The sequence below is a fragment of the Mytilus trossulus genome, chromosome 6 (genome assembly GCF_036588685.1).
Source record: "Mytilus trossulus isolate FHL-02 chromosome 6, PNRI_Mtr1.1.1.hap1, whole genome shotgun sequence".
NCBI lineage: Eukaryota > Metazoa > Mollusca > Bivalvia > Mytilida > Mytilidae > Mytilus > Mytilus trossulus.
The window spans coordinates 53,967,394-53,976,260 of NC_086378.1; the positions used below are offsets into that span (position 1 = coordinate 53,967,394).

Here is an 8,867-nt window from a genome sequence, read left to right on the forward strand (position 1 = left end):
ATATATGTGCATTGTATTGTCAAAAACAGTCCATATTTATGTAGAAGAAACATTCTACTGTCCAATCAATAACTAAAAGTTTACATTTTAACACTTTTGTGAAAATGCTATATTTTGGGGCCAAAAAAGGGGTCTTAATTGACCTACTCCTTAATTTGAATTTAAATATCCTGAACAATACAAATTAAAACGTTGGTATTTTGAAGCATGTGCTGTAAAATATTTCATATCAAAACAGAAGTGCGAACACTCAGTCTGATTTGATTTTTATAAACTAAACACCCAGTGGCAAAATTTAAAAAAAAAGTTGACAACATTATTGACAACAAAACAACGACGTTAACGACAATTCGTAACATTGGACAAAACATAATGATGATAGGGATTGAGTTATACCAATCCACAAACAAAAGCATGACAATACCTGCAAAATGAGCCTATAATCCATCATAGTAGAACTATTTTTTGAATAACAGAAAGTTTATAACAATGACATAATAATCAGTGTACATTTTTGTAATAATATACAAACTCAAATTCCTGAAACAAAAAAAATCACACATATATATACAGTACATTTATTCATGTTATTCGTTCCTCCATAAAGTGAATTTGGACGTTTCATTTTTCATTTCGCAACAGAACTCTCAAATGAAAAGTAGAGCAATATACACTAAAGAGATACACATTGAACAGAAAACGTTTTGAGTTGAGAGAAAAACAATACAATACTACATTTATTCATCAGGAATGAATTGATAGGTCGGGTCGGAATTATCTAACTATTCAGAGAGAAAAAGATGTTGAGGTTTTGGAAAGGGTTTTCTTTTTTTTTCTTTTTTTTTCTGTTTTTCTTAGTTTTCTAATTGGATATAAATAGATAAGGTATTAGGGCGAATAAAACAACTCTCTATCCAAGTCAAAATTTGTAAAAGAAAAATCATTATAGGTGAAAATACACTTTTTTCAACACGGAGTATTTTTCTTTTTCTTTTCCCTCAATGTTCTTTTTTCTTCAATTGCCAAGCGCATTTTTAGTGTTTTTTCACCTCATTGTTCTGTATTCTATTTTTGGTCTTATATAAATACTTTACTTATACTACTTTTTTTCACTACATCCCGACAACACCCTCTCACATATTTGCGAGTGCCAAGTGATGTACTTCAAACACTATATACAATGATTCTCTATTGTAAAACAATTCACTTAAATACAAAATTAATGTAAAAGTGTTAAAAAGGTCACTAATCAGAATCATCTGGTAATGGGTCCGCTTTCCTTGTGAAATCTATGTCAACATAGTCAGTTTTAGATTCAGCTCCAATTATTGGACGTCGATCTGATTGGTTACTTGTGAAGGAAACTTCTATATATGTCAAGCCATCCTGATTTGTACTCTTAAAATAAAATGTAAATCACGTATAAGATCAAAGTAGAAGTCCTTGAAAATGTTGATACTTAAAAATGTAACTTAAAATACTTTGAATGATCTATAACGTTTATCGAATTTATGCTTGTATACTTGTAATGACACTTCCTGGTCTAATATTTATAATTGATAAAACAAATTAAATAATATAACTGCTATATGGTAAGAAATAGCAATGAATTAGGTAAGATATAAGGTATAACATGTATAAACATGAACATAAATCACTTTCCTCAAAAAGGTTCATGTTAGTTATACTCAATAATAAAATGTAAATAGAAATAGATGTCGGTTTGTGTATTTTATTTAATCTAGATCTTCAATGACGTACTGTTAATTCGTTTATTTTTGAAGGTACAAGTTTGTGTGGATAGTGTGATTTATTTTTTTCGTGGATATTCAAATGCGTGGTTTTGCCAAGTTATGATTAAAAAAACATGCCAGTTAAATGGTATGTGCCTTAACACTACAAAAACAGATGTAAGAGGATAACTTTTCATTTATCATTCAACTTACTATGATGGATCACTGTTATACCGATTGTGAAATTCAGCCACTATGTTACAATTTTTGTAGGATATCACAATGAATCAGACATGTATGTGACATTAGAAACGATAGCAGTGAAACGTCGGATGCATTCGTTATACGAACTGACAAACACAAAACATGTCTACTCCCAAACCAACAATCGTTCCCCCGTTAATGAGGTAGCGAGTGGTAAAGTATGTTTGGTCGATTTGGTGTTTTATTATGATACGCCACATTTGACTTATTAAAATTTGGCTTTACTATTTAACACATATATTACAAAGAATTTAAAGTATCATGTTCCACAAGTTCCCATTATGATTTGTTTTCCTATAGAAAATAAACAAAATATATAAAATTATACAAACCCGTCCAGATGATTGTGCTTCTAAAGGTTTATGAGGAATCAACTGTTCGTCATCTTGGTTTGCATAAACACTTTCATTCTCTGTGCAATCTGTGGGTCAAAAATATGTCAAATGGTAATAATATAAGATGGGTACAAATTGATGAGTGTACAAGTAAAATGAATATGCACTATCAATATAAATGTTTTCGAGGATGAACATGACCGTACGTTGACCTACAGTTGTTAATTTTTGTGTCTTTCGGTCTCTTGTGGAAGGGTGTCTCATTGGAAATCAAACTACATTTTCTTTCTAATGGTTAATCTTCATTTAAATATTGCATTTTTACATGTTTCTGATTTCTTGATCAACTCCCACATGCATAATAATTCTCATATGACTGGAAATGGTATCGTAAATGAACATGGTCAATGTTTTATAGTAAGTCAATGTTTAGTAGATTTTTCTATCTAGATGATAATTCGTCATCTTTCGAACCTTACATTTTTAACATCGAATATTAGCTATGTATTAAGGCTTTGTTCTAAAGTATAGACTAGCAGCTTAATTTCTGAATGAAACTGATAATAGAACAACTCGCAATTGTCGGCATTTGCAACTCTTCACGTCGCTCTAGAAATCGTTCCTTGGATTTGAATTTCTGAGCTTATGTACAAATGTAAATTACTGCAGACTAATTTGCAGCATTAGTCGTCATATCATAGGAATAAAATGTTAACTTTGATTCCAGTTTAAAATTTGATTTTATAACAATAACAACAAGTTTATAACTTACCTTTATTTGATTTGTCAACAACTGCATATTCATTATGTTCTGTTTCAATTGCATCTTCTGAAATACAATATTCTGGTAGTTGAAATGACTATACGCTCTCTAAAAAGAGGCAGTCGAGAATTAACCGGCTGGTTTGAAATTGTGAAAAGAACTAAAAGTAGTATGCTGGAAATTTTAATGATGTCTAATAATTATATGTCAACCAATGTGCATTTGTTCTTCTAAATACTGATAGTTGTATCAACAAACATTTTACAACACCTATTTATTTTTGTAAGCAATGGATTTGTTTGTAGAACTATATAGTTAAGGAAAAAGGAAAACTAAGTATCATAAATTAATTATTTTTAGAAATAATAAAAGACATTAAATTTATTTAGATATTTACTATTTTTACTTTACAGGTATTACAGAAACTGAGATACAAGTTAAAAATAAATGCTTCCCTTTCTGAATACAAACAAGAGTATGATCATTAATGTACGTTTTATAAAATAGATAAGTATCAAAATAAGGGGTTTGAAATTAAAATGAATATTTTATATAATACAAATATTTATTGTCTGAAATCTCGCCAGTTATTGTCTTTTGTCATATTCTGAAGTTAATGTGTTTGCTAGGAAATCATGTTCCAGACCGATTTTCTTATGCTGTTTAAAATTTCTTATAAAAATAAACAAAAATTAGGATGGTATGAAGATAAGCATTTCAAGTTTTAACTTAAGCCCTTTTTTTGTGGGGAATCCAAGTCTTATTACAATTATCTATTATTCGAATTTGATTATATTGCACAGTTCACTTTACGGCTGTAATTTTATCAATATTAAAATTCAGTGAAAACAAATTCACAAAATAGACCAAGCTGATGGTTAAGTATTCATGACTTTTGTTTAATCAACATACCTAAGTATCGAAGACTTAACTATAAAACTGCAATACATTTTTTAGGAAACTAAATAAGTAACAATGTAACTGAACTCGGAAAATTTAGGAAAGTGACTTACCTTTGTAGTGTACCTTTTTAGATTTGGATTTAACAACAGAAGCATATTCTGCATTGGCAGGTTCGTCTGAATCTTCTTTAACTAAATAAAAAAAAAAAGAATTGAAACAGGGCTATTCATTAGTCTAGGTTAACACATTTAAGTTCTGATAGAAAATAGAGCAGAAAGAAATATTTGTACTATTGTATTTCTTTGGTGCTGTCTCAGGCAATTTTCCAGCTAATAGTTACCTAGTCATTATGGACTATTAACATCCCCCGGTACAGTTCTGTTGCGTGTTATGTTTTTGAAAATAGCTTTTTATTTGATAACGGCAATCGTTTGCATGCACATTTATATAAACAATGAATCCTAATTTTCATAACGTGAAATTAAATATTACCATATGAAACGAGAACAAACATACCTTCATGTGCATATATCTCTGTTATACCAGAAAGTGTAAGAAGATTCGTTCAAAGTGGTTTTTAAAAAATTATAAAACACATCATTACCAGTCAGTCACTTATTATATTCTGTTATAAGCCAATAATTACAAAATGTTTAGCTTTTGTAGATATCCCTAGTTTACGTTAAACCAAATGTCATATTATGACATTCTCTTTGTTAGATCAATTTTAAAGATTTTCAAAGTAATCTTGGCAGTGTAAACCTTTGCTATAATCTTTCATCTTCCTAAAGCAAGCAATCGTCGTTTTTTTTGTATAAGAGGGACGAAAGATACTAGAGGGACAGTCAAACTAATAAATTGAAAATAAACTGACAACGCCATGGCTAAAAATTAAAAATTAAAACAGACAAACAATAGTACACATGATACATCATAGAAAACTAAAGCATAAAAAATACGAACCCCCACCAAACACTAGGAGTTATATATGGTGCTCCGGAAGGGTAAGCAGATATTGCTCCACGTCGTGTTTCTCGTGTTATAACAAATCCGGTAAATAGTCAAATTCGTTAGGTCACACTCATGAACGGAAAGGAGATTGTATTTACGACGTAAGGAACATATTCGATATCATTTGTGAAACGTTTATTCCATAACGGTCAACCAACTCGTGTTGGCGTCCGTAAAATTTACAAAGGGATGATTTCAACTTCACCTTTCGGAACTCTTGGTTTAATAGCTTCTTTGTGAGCAGCAACTCTCATCAAGAAAATCATTATAGGAAATGCAAGCACGGGACTATCGTATCAATAGGGAGATAAATATCACGTATGCAGGTGCTGCTGGAATGAAGCTACTTAGAAATGAAAAGTTCAATATTGAAAAGCGGGAATCATCTCTTTTGTCGTTAAGTTTTGGTTTAACCAAACAATAACTATCCATTTCTAGATGTTAGTCAAGATATGAGACCGACTTAACCGTATGTGGTGTATCCTTTATCTTTAAGTAGATTGGATAGATGCGTTTATTTACTGAATGAACATCATCTTTTTACCGAAAATTAGAGTTTAAAAGTTGTAAATTATAAACAAAAATTATCGGGAAGTTTAAGATTTAAATATGACCACGTCGGTTGTTTGTCGTTTGTAAATAATCATGTTTAGAAAACAAACTAATTAGCATGTTAGGTTTATTTAAATTATACATGTTACACCTGTTTCACCTTGATAGTTACCTGGCTTGCGCTGTTTGCCTTTATGTTGTTCCTTATCAACTTCTGCATACAATACACTGCATTCTTTTGATTCTGAAATAAAATGAAAGTGATGTATGTTCACTTTTTTCCCCCATTCATTTCTAATGGGAAGCAGTTTTTATTTCTATCATAAATGCAACGATGTACTTCGAACATATTTACTTATAATGCTAATAAGAAAGGCTACACTATTCATTCAGCACAAGATTAGCATAATCTATAAAAAAAAATATGTATTCCATACAAACTAGTGTTGTCAAATCGAACAGTTTTGTCTACCTGTTTAACCGGTTGTAAAATTCGTTTTTATAGGTCTTATCTAGTACATTCTCTACAAATGCATGGTTTTTGAAACAAAAAATTGAAGTGTATGTATGTGTATTATCCTTTGGGTATCACTATTCGATGTTGACTTTTAAAAAATCCAATACCACTATATGCGTTCGTAATGTAAACATTCAGAATGACAAGATTATAATGTTCTTGATCTTGACGAATTAACAATGTGTAATACCGGTGATGAGCTTATTATAGTAATACCAATAGTAACTTATAACAGTAAAATATGATATACAGATATACTCATCATTGTATAACGCTTCAATTAGAAAAGATAAAAATTATAAAAAAAAAAGTAGACACTCTTGTCATCTCCTGTGTTGCCTTGCGTTATCATTGATATGTTCATAATTATAAATTAACTGTTAATAAAACTTTAATATAAGATTTTTTGAAAAACAAAGGCTTTTCTACCTCCGGAATAGATAACCTTAGCTGCATTTGGCAAAACTATTAGGATTTTTCTTGGTTCTCAATGCTCTCCAACTTGGTCTTTATTTGGCCTTTCAAACGTTTTTTGGTTCGAGCGTCACTGATGAGTCTTTTGTAGACGAAACGCACGTCTGGCGTACATATATTTTTTAATCCTGGTATCTATGATGAGTTCAATTTCATTGGCAAAAGTCCGCTTGATAAAGTACTAAATAAATTTAATGAGTCAACGTTAGGAGACGGTAGGAGTAACAACATACTCTAATGTAGTTGTTCGATCTGAACAAGGCAGTTTTTGTATGGCTTTATAAAATGACAGTCTTCTTTTTCGTGATCGACGTTCAAGAGAAGAAACTAGCCCCCTACTAAATGAAACACTAAATGTGGCAAAACTTTACATAATGCAGGTATTTACTCGTGTTACTCATGTTAGTCATGCCAGAAATAAAAACGGTTAAGACATTGATGACCAACATAAGGATACAGATAATAGGCTAATATACAAAAGAAATTTGGAAAACCCATATGAAAATTTATTTAATAATGAAATAGCAAATTTTTAAAAGAATAGAAGATTCCAACTTGAAAAATAATCTGTAACTATGAACCATACCTACATTGTGCTTCCCAAACTGTGAACATAGACATTTAATTTGTAAATTTGTGACAACTGATTATTAATAGACACTGGTAGATACTGCAAATTGACAGAGAAATGTTAGATGCGGTTTTCTTTTATCTCAATACGGTCACTAAAAACACCTCATATACACATGGTCGGACAAGTTTGTATTTGTTTATGCACATTTGGGAAAGACAAAAATGTTTTCTGTTTCTTTCATTTTCCAGCACGAATTATCTTATAATGGAATGATTAATCTTAATTTATATTTCAATGTAATAAAGCAATTTTACCTGCACACGGACCCCCAATAGATAAAAAAATACCCTGATTAACAAACACAAAATTATATATGCCTTATACAAATCATTAGCCTTGAAAAAAACAGGCGAAAGATACCAGAGGGACTTTAAAACTCACAAAACGACAATAAAAGTACAATGTTACAACGCCATATGGCTTCAAAAGAAAAAGACAAGCTGACAAAACTAGAGGCTCTAAAGAGCCTGTGTCGCTCACCTTGGTCTATGTGCATATTAAACAAAGGACACAAATTGATTCATGACAAAATTGTATTTTGGTGATGGTGATGTGTTTGAAGTTCTTACTTTACTGAACGATTTTGCTTCTTACAATTATATCTATCATGAACTTTGCCCATTAGTAACAGAGAACTATATTTGGTAAAAATTTACATAAATTTACCAAATTAATGAAAATTGTTAAAAATTGACTATAAAGGGCAATAACTCCTTAAGGGGTCAATTGACCATTTAGGTCATGTTGACTTATTTGTAGATCTTACTTTGCTGAACATTATTTCTGTTTACAGTTTATCGCTATCTATAATAGTATTCAAGATAACCAAAAACGGCAAAATTTCTTTAAAAATTACCAATTGGAGGGCAGCAACCCAACAACCAGTTGTCCAATTCATCTGAAAAATTCAGGGCAGATAGATATTGACTTGATTAACAATTTAACTTCTTGTCAGATTTGCTCTAGATGCTTTGATTTCATAGTTATAAGCAAAAAACTGCATTTTACCCCTATGTTCTATTTTTAGCCGTGGCGGCCATCTTGGTTGAATGGCCAGGTCATCGGACACATTTTTCAAACTAGATACCCCAAAGATGATTGTGGCCTAGTAGTTTCAGTGGAGATTTTGTAAAAGATTACTTAGATTTATGAAAAATGGTTAAAGATTGACTATAAAGGGCAATAACTCCAAAAGGGATCAACTGACCATTTTGGTCATGTTGACTTATTTGTAGAACTTACTTTGCTGAACATTATTGCTGTTTACAATTTATCTCTATCTATAATAATATTCAAGATAATAACGAAAAACAGCAAAATTTCCTCAAAATTACCAATTCAGGGGCAGCAACCCAACAACCGATTGACCGATTCATCTGAAAATTTCAGGGCAGATAGTTCTTGACCTGATAAACATTTTTATCCCATGTCAGATTTCCTCAAAATGCTTTGGTTTTTGAGTTATAAGCCAAAAACTGCATTTTACCCCTATGTTCTATTTTTAGCGGTGGCGGCCATCTTGGTTGGTTGACCAGGTCACGCCACACATTTTTTAAACTAGATACCCCAAAGATGATTGTGGCCAAGTTTGGATTAATTTGGCCAAGTAGTTTCAGAGGAGAAGATTTTTGTAAAAGATTACTTTAATTTACGAAAAATGGTTAAAAATTGACTATAAAGG

The 8,867-nt window shown here is 31.0% G+C and overlaps 1 long non-coding RNA gene across 1 annotated transcript; it reads right to left on the minus strand.

Annotated features, from left to right (window-relative positions):
• Positions 1-566: 566 nt before the first annotated feature.
• On the minus strand, positions 567-5,809 carry LOC134721534 (uncharacterized). The gene is made up of 5 exons (XR_010107876.1): positions 5,734-5,809; positions 4,109-4,189; positions 3,105-3,161; positions 2,330-2,418; positions 567-1,398 (listed from the first exon to the last, which is right to left on the minus strand). It is a non-coding gene; the product is annotated as an uncharacterized LOC134721534 (long non-coding RNA).
• Between the last annotated feature and the right edge of the window lie 3,058 nt (positions 5,810-8,867).